Raw genomic sequence first — 8,847 nt, 5'->3', positions numbered from 1 at the left:
CAACCTTCTGAGGAAGCGCCATATTGCTTTCCAGAGTGGTTGGACCATTTTCAATCCCGCCAACAATGTAGGAGGGTCCCAGTTTCTCCGCATCCCCGCCAGCATTTATTGCCCTCTACTTTTTTGATCTTTACTGTTATTGCTGGTGTGAGATGATATCTCAATATTGTTTTGATTTGCATCTCTCTAATGGCTAGTGATCTTGAACATTGCTTCATATGTTTGTTGGCTGCCCGGATCTCTTCCTTGGTGAAGTGTCTGTTCATGTCCTGTGCCCATTTTTTTAAATGGGTTATTTGTCTTTTTCTTGTAGAGGTGTAGTTTCCTGTATATTTTAGAAATGAATCCCTTGAAAAATTCCATTATCTTTTCATTCCATTTTTCCATGCATGTTTTGAAGCCCCACCGTATATATGTTGTTGTTGTTAAGTGCCATGGAGTTGGTTCTGACTCATAGTGACCCTGTATAGGGTTTCCAAGAAGTGGTTGGTGGGTTTGAACTGCTTATCTTGTGGTTAGCAGTACAGTGCTTATCCTACAGCCACATGAGGTTAGTAGCCAAGAGCAAACATTTGCGTCACCAAGCATCTTCAATAATTATTGTTGCTGTTAAGTGCAGTTCAGATGGTTCTGACTCATAGTAACCCTTGTAGTTTGCAGTTCAATGCTGTGTACATGTGCTGTTAGAGTCTAGTTTCCGGTTATTCCTCAGAGATGGTGGCAAACTCCCCTTTTAAACCACTAGGAAAAGCTTTTTCTCTGAGCACCACACCATACCACTGGCCCATAATAAAATTATTTGAAAGAAATAGGTCGAAGGTCGCATCACTTGGGTGCAGGTAAACAATGTGAGGTGGGACTCATCTGGCTTGCATCAAGGGCTGGGTTGGTGGTCCTAGGTCTTATTCAACTCAAGTTCCCAGAACCATCAGTAGGAATGATGCTGATGATAAAAGAGCCTCAGAAAATGAGGAGAGGAGGCACAGAGCTTCTGTTAATGGTGGTGGACTAATTTGGAAACAGATGGTGGTGATGTTTGTGCAACATGAGGAACATAATCAATGTCACTGAATTGTATATGCAAAACAATGTGGAATTGGCAAATGTTTTGTTACACATATATATTTTACCACAATGAAACAGTTTCAAAAAGGGGTCAGAGATCAGTTGGATGGGTCCCTTTAAAAGCCTCAGTGAAATTATTGATAATCCCTAGGGGAACTCCCCCATGGAAAGCAATCCTGAAGGAAATTGTCAGGCTTCCCTGCTGAAAGGCCACCTGGGGAGCAGGAGAAGGAGCAAATGAGATGAAAGCAAGAGAGGTGAATGAAAGGCATGGCTCAAAAGAAAACCCTCTCACACATTCCAAGGTTATCAAAAATCAGCTTGTGAGTTTGTGAGGCAGAGCTCTCCTTCCTGGAGGCCTCTTCAAGTGCACCTTTGTTTGACCTTTGGCATATTTGCATCTGACCTGTAATTGCACCTGTAATTTCCTTGAAAATATAATCAAAAGTGGGCTAAGTACACCCACCCTACTTCTCCATTTTGCTTCCAGAGGATAAGCTGTGAGACCAAGTCAGCATGAGAAATGAGTTTGTCTGGTCTCTGAGTCCAACTGCCTTTCTCTTGAGTTCCGGCCAAAGACTTGGGAAGAACATTAAATACTAACTGATGTAGTGTTTTTCTTGTTCAGAAACATAAACAAAGTGCAGCCTACTAGGTTTTCTCACCACTAAAGATCTGATGTGCTTTAGTGCTGGACCTTGAGTCAAAATGTTCTACTTAGTCACAGGACCTCTCTGAATCTCAGTTTTCTCATCATTAAAATGAGCATGGTAATAATTACCAGGAAGCATTGTTATGAGAATCCAATGCAACTGCGGTTGTGAAGACGCTTGATAATTAGATATAATACAGATTTGTTGTTGTTGTTAAGTGCCATCGAGTCGGTTCCGACCCATAGCGACCCTGTACAGGGTTTCCGAGGGGGTAAATCTTTACGGGAGTAGATACAGATATATGGATATATTAAGGTATCATTCCATCAGGGAGGTACTAGGCCATTTTAGGGACTTCTAAGTACTTTCTGTGGAGAGGATCCCTAAGAGAATGAAGGTCCCTAAGAGAATGAAGGGCACAATGAATAATAGAATTGTTTTAGAGCCAAAAAGAACCTTGGGGATACTCCTCAATCCACAGAGAAGGAGACCAAGGCACAGTAATATTACCAGGGTCAACATTTCATAGGCAGCAATGTCAGGTCCAGTAACCAGATTTTCAGATTCCCAATCCAATCTTGTTCTCTGGTAAAACAGAATTACAAAGGATCGGCAAAGGGTGCCTTAAATTGTCTTCTTTAGGATGCTTACAGATAATGAAGAGGACTTAAAATACTTACTGATGAAGACCAAAGATCAAGGCTTTCAGTATGGATAGCACCTCAATGTAAAGAAAACAAAAATCCTCACAACTGGACCAATAACTAGCATCATGGTAGATGGAGAAAAGACTGAAGTTGTCAAAGACTTCAATTTTATTGGATCCACAATCAACACTCATGGAAACATCTAGAAATCAAAGGATGTATTTGCATTAGGCAAATCTGCTGCACAGGACCTCTCTAAAATGCCCAAGAGCAAAGATATCAGTTTGAGGACTAAGGTGTTCCTGACCCAACCATGGTATTATCAATAGCCTTATATGCATGTGAAAGTTGGACAATGAATACAGCCGACCATAATAGAAGGATTGGGGCATCTGAGTTATGGTGTTGGAGAAGAATATTAAATGTTCCATGGACTGCCAGAAGAACACAGGATGGTGAGATGTCATCTCTCATACTCTGGACATGTTATCAAGAGGGGACCAGTCCCTGGAGAAGGACATCATGCTTGGTAAAAAAGTAGAGGGTCAGTGAAAAAGAGGAAGGTCCCCAGTGAGATGCACTGGCACAATGGCAGCAGCAAATGGGCTCAAGAGTAACAACAATCGTGAGGATGGCGCAGGACCAGGCCGTGTCTCATTCGGTTATGCCTAGGGGTCATTAAGAGGCAGAGCCAACTTGACGGCACCTAGCAATAACATAAATACTCATACAAGGAAACTCCAAAAAAACAACCATTCAGTTGAAGGTAAAATTTTGAAGAAAATCTAGACTTAAAGGCTTATCCACTCAGTACATTCCAAATAAATGAAATGCAATAAATTAGTTCATTAAATACATATTATTGCAAGTCCAGTGGTAATTGTGGAACATTACATCTCAAAGAACTCACATTCTAAGGAAATTGTAGAATTGTTGGGTTTTAAGTGTTGAAGACAGATGAGACATACACCATGTCAAGTACACAAAGTCCTGGGGCTTGGTTCTATGCAAGTTGGATAGAAGAGGGACACTTGCTTATGGAGATCACCAGAAAAGCAACATGGTGGAGATGGTATCTGATGAGATGCTGGGTGATGGGCAGGGAGGGTTTTGATAACTAGTATACATGCAGAGGGAACAATTGTCTGGCTGGGGAGAGTAAGCAGAGCATCTCAGCTGAGACATTGGGTTTTTATTGAGACATTGGGTTTTTATTGGGGCATTCTGGGAAAAATTCAAAGCATATTCTGTAAAGTGTTCTGGATGAATGAACCACATCTAAACTACTTTCTATTATCACTATTTGTATTTGTTATTATGAGTTCAAAGTCTTGTAGAAAATGTATATTCGGAATGTAACAAACTGTAACAGTCACAAATTTTGAGCACCTGGTAAACTTGTCCATCTTCCCTTTTCTGGTTCCTTTGAGACTGTGCTCCTTTCCTCCATGTGGTCCTACTGGGACTCCTTGTCACTGACATAGCCAAGCTTACCCAGTCATGGCGCATTACATAGGACATGGTGATGACTCATCCCAGTGAGACAAGGAGCCTAGAGTACCTCTTGGACTGTGAACATTACTCACAAGATCTTGCCCATTTTACATTATGTTTCTAAATCAGACCAGCCTCATTTTACTTCCTTGTGAGCTGTACAGGGTCGCTATGGGTCGGAACCAACTCGACGGCACTTAACAACAACAAAGTTGTTTTACTCAGTTACCTATGCCAGTGTACAACCTTGAAAGGATGATGCTTGCTGGGGAAGAAAATAATACCAACTCCTGATAGGGGTTCTAACTGGAGGCCTGAAGAACTCTGCATGTTCAATATCCCAGAATAAGTTTTATCTACCCCACCAGAGGCCTTTGCAGTGGAATCCATCTTGAAGAAATGCTGTGTTGTTGCTGTTGTTAGGTGCCATTGAGTCAGTACCGACTCATAGCGGCCCTATGCACAACAGAACGAAACACTACCCTGTCCTGGGCTAACCTCACAATTGTTGCCACGCTTGAGCCCATTGATGCTGTCACTTTGCTAGTCCATCTCACTGGGGGTGGGGTGGGGTGGGGGTCTTCCTATGTACTCAATTAGCATGGCCCCTTCTAAACAGGCCACTTCCTGGAAATCCCTGCCTATTCTTATGAATAAACATGATATCTTTACCCACCTAAAATCTTTTTAAAGGCTTTGCTCGGGCAGTTGCATTAAGTCTTTGCCCTTTCGGCTTGCAAGACCCTCTCCTATAATAAATCTTTGATTCTGTGAAAATCCAGCTTCATCTGACTATTTTAATCAGTAAAATGGAAAAGCCATCTCTTTCAGGGCAGAGGTGTGGTTAGCACTCCCAGCAACACCAGGCCAATCAGAGTAATTATTAGGATTTGCAACCAGAGATAGATGGAAACATGGGACAGAAAGGTGGAAATCTTGAGTGGCAAGGGGAGTTTCCATGGAGTTAAGAGAGCACTGACAATATTTGAGACCCTGGACATGAAGCCAGATGCATCCATGGACTTTCTAGTTCTGGGAGCTGAATGTTCTCCTTTTTTAAAACCTAAATTGGATTGGGTTGTTCTGAATTACCATTGAAGTTGTTGCTGGTAGGTAGGTTCCATCAAGTCAGTTCCAGCTCAAAGCAACTTTATGCACAACAGAATGAAACACTGCCCGGTCCTGCACCAACCTCACAATTGTGGTTACACTTGGGCCCATAGCTGCTGCCACTGTACCAATCCATCTTGTTGGGGGTCTTTCCCTTTTTCGTTAACCCTCCATTTTACCAAGCATGATGTCCTACTCCAGGGACTGGTCCATTTTGATGATATGTCCAAAGTATGAAAGATGAAGTCTGGCCATCCTGGCTTCTAAGGAGAATGGCTGTACTTCTTCCTATATAGACTGTTTGTTCTTTTGGCAGTCCATGGTACTTTTAATATTCTCCAACACTATAACTCAAATGCATCAATTCTACTACAGTACACTGTATTCATTGTCCAACTTTCACATGCCTATGAGGCTATTGAAAATACCATGGCTTGGGTTAGGCGCACCTTAGTCCCCTAACTGATATCTTTGCTCTTGAACCCTTTAAAGAGGTCTTGTGCAGCAGATTTGTCTAATGCAACACAATGTTTGATTTCTTGACTGTTGTTTCCATGAGCATTGGTAATGGATTCAAGCAAAATGAAGTCTTTGACAAGTTCAATCTTTTCTCCATTTATCATGATATTATTTCTTGGTCCAGTGATGAGGATTTTTGTTTTCTTTACATTGAGGTGCAAATACCACTGAAGGCAGTGGTCTTTGATCTTCATCAGTAAGTATTTTAAGTTCTCTTTGCTTTCAGCAAGTAAGGTTCCATCATCTGCACATCACAGGCTGTTAATGAGTCTTCCTCCAATCCTGATGCCACGTTCTTCTTCATATATTCCAGTTTCTCAGATTATTTGCTTAACATACAGATTGAATAAGTATAGTGACAGAATACAATCCTGGCACACACATTTCCTAATTTTAGACTATTCAGTGTTCCCTTGTTCTGTTCAAATGACTGCCTCTTGGTCTATATAAAGGTTCTTCATGAATATAATTTAGTGTTCTGGAGTACCCATTCTCCACAATGTTGTTCATAGCTTGTCATGATTCACACAGTCAAAAGCCTTGGCACAGTCAACAAAGCTGAGGTAAACATCTTTCTAGTATTCTTTAATTTTAGCCAAAATCCATCTGATGTCAGCAATGGTATCCCTTATTCCACATCCTCATCTGAATCTGACATGAACCTCTAGCTGTTCCCTGTCATTATACTGTTGAAGCCATTTTTGAATCATCTTCAGCAAAATTTTATTTGCATGTAATATTAATGATGTTGTACGAAGATTTCCACATCCCGTTAGGCCACCTCTTTGGAATTGACGCAAATATGTATCTCTTCCAGTCAGTTGATCAGGTAGTGTCCTCCAAATTTCTTGGCACAGATAAGTGAGTGCCTCCAGTGCTACATCAGTTTGTTGAAATATTTCCATTTTTATTCCAACAATTCCCAGAGTATTGTTCTTTGCCAATGCCTTCAGTGCACCTTGGACTTCTTCCTTCAATGCCATTGGCTCTTGATCATATGCTACCTCTTGAAATGATTGAGCATTTATCTTTTTTTTATTTTTATTTTTAGTAAAGTGACTGTGTATTTCTTTCTTCTTCTTTTGATGCTTCTTGCATCATTCAGTATTTTGTCCATAGAATCCTTCAATATCACAACTAGAGGCTTGCAATTTTTCTTCAGTTCTTTCAGCTTGTGAAATACTGAGCATGTTCTTTCCTTTAGGTTTTCTAATTCCAGGTCTTTGCATATTTCATTGTAAAAGTTGTCTTTGTCTTTTTAAGCTGCCCTTTGAAACTTTCTTTTTTGCTTCCTCATTTCTTCATTTGCTTTAGCACCTTTACACTGAAGAACAAGTTTCAGAGTCTCTTCTGACATCTATTTTGGTATTTTCCTTCTTTTTTGTCTTGTTAATGACCTATTGCTTTCTTCCCGTATAATGTTCTTGATGTCATCCCACAACTTTATTGATCTTCAGTCATTAGTGTCTAATGCATCAAATCTGTTCTTGAGATGATCTCTAAATTCAAGTGGGATATGTTCAAGGTCTTATTTTGGCTCTTGTGGACTTGTTTTAATTTTCTTCAGCTTCAGCCTGAATTTGCATATGAGCAATTGATGGTCTGTTCCACAGTCTGCCCCTGGCCTTGTTGTGGCTGATGATATGGAGCTTCTTCATTGTCTCTTTCCACAGATGTAGTCAATTTGGTTTTTGGGTGTTTTGTGTAGCTATGTTTTATATTGTTTAAAAATCGTATGTGCAATGAAGAAGTCATTGGTCTTGCAAAATTCTATCCTGTGATCTCTAGCTTCATTTCTATCACCAAGGCCAACTTGGTGATTCCAACTATTCATCCTTCCTCTTTGTTTCCAGCCTTTGCACTCCAATCATCAGTAATTATCAATACAACTTGATTGTATGTTTGATCAATTTCAGAATGAAGAAGTTTGTAGAATTCTTCAATTTCATCATCATTGACTTGTGCAAATTTAAATAATAGTGGTATTAACTGGTCTTCCTTGTAGGTATATGGATATTATCCCATCACCGACAGCATTATACTTCAAGATAGATCTTGTAATGTCCTTTTTGATGATGAATGTGATGCCATTCCTCTTCAATTTGTCAGTAAACCATATAATTGTCAGATTCAAAATGGCCAATGCCACTCCATTTCAGTTAATGCCTAGGATATCAATCTTTATGTGTCCCATTACATTTTGGTCAGCTTTCGATTGTCCTAGATTCATACATCATAAATTCCATGTGCTGATTTTTAATATATTCTTACAGCTATTTCTCCCTGTTTGGAGTTGTGCCCATCAGCAAATGAAGGTCCCAAAAGCTTTACTCTTCCATTTGTGTCATCACAGTCAACTCTACTTTAAGGAGACAGTTCTTCCCCAATTGTATTTTAAGTGCTTTCCAAGATGAGGGGCTCATTTTCCTACACTATATCTGACAATATTCTGGTGCTACTCATAATGTTTCAATATTCAATATTCTGGTACTTTCTGACAGTGTTCCACTGGTTTTCAGTGGCTAAATGTTCAGAAGTTGTCCACCTCTCCTTGTTCCTAGTCTGTCTTAGTCTAGAAGCTCAGCTGAAACCTGTCCACCATGGGTGGCTCTGCTGAGATTTAAAATACCAGAAGCATGGCTTCCAGCATGACAGGAACATGCAAGCCACCACAGTATGACAAACTGACAGACTAATGGTGGTAAAGCCTACAGCATACGGTATTCCAGTGTGGTTTCTCATTGAAGTACTAATCAGGCTCATTCCTGTTTAGTTTCTAAGATCAGAGGAGATCCTGCATGTTCAGGGTGGTATGGCTGTAGATTGTGGAAGAGATCCCAGTAAATATAACACATTCTTGTTGCTTTTAGGAAATGAGACACCGGCTAATTGGGTGAAGTTGTGTTAAAGATATATTCCCAAAATGGCCATATTTTCCTAAACTCTCCTCTTCGATAACAATGTGACTAACAGTTGGTATTTCATAGGGGCATTTTGTTCTTTCAAAAAATGAACTTTTTAAAAGCATCTATCGTAAGGCAGACATAATTGATGCTAGATGATTTTAATATGTTATTTTATTTAATCCTGCCCCCCAAAGAGCTCTTATTATACCTAATACATAGACAAGGAAATGGGATCCAATTAACTTTGGACTGTCTGCTATAGATCACAGTTCTATCCTCCACACCTCTCAAAATATCCTGGAGATATTTAATGTTGTTGTTATGTGCCATGGAGTCGGTTCTGACTCCTAGCGACCCTATACAGGGTTTCTGAGGTTATAAATCTTTATGGGAGCAGAAAGCCTCATCTTTCTCCTGCAGAACAGCTGGTAGTTTCGAACTGCTGACCTTGAG

The sequence above is a fragment of the Chrysochloris asiatica genome, unplaced genomic scaffold (genome assembly GCF_000296735.1).
Source record: "Chrysochloris asiatica unplaced genomic scaffold, ChrAsi1.0 scaffold00018, whole genome shotgun sequence".
Taxonomy (NCBI): domain Eukaryota; kingdom Metazoa; phylum Chordata; class Mammalia; order Afrosoricida; family Chrysochloridae; genus Chrysochloris; species Chrysochloris asiatica.
The sequence above is the reverse complement of the archived record's forward strand: the minus strand, read 5'-3'. Positions refer to the sequence as shown.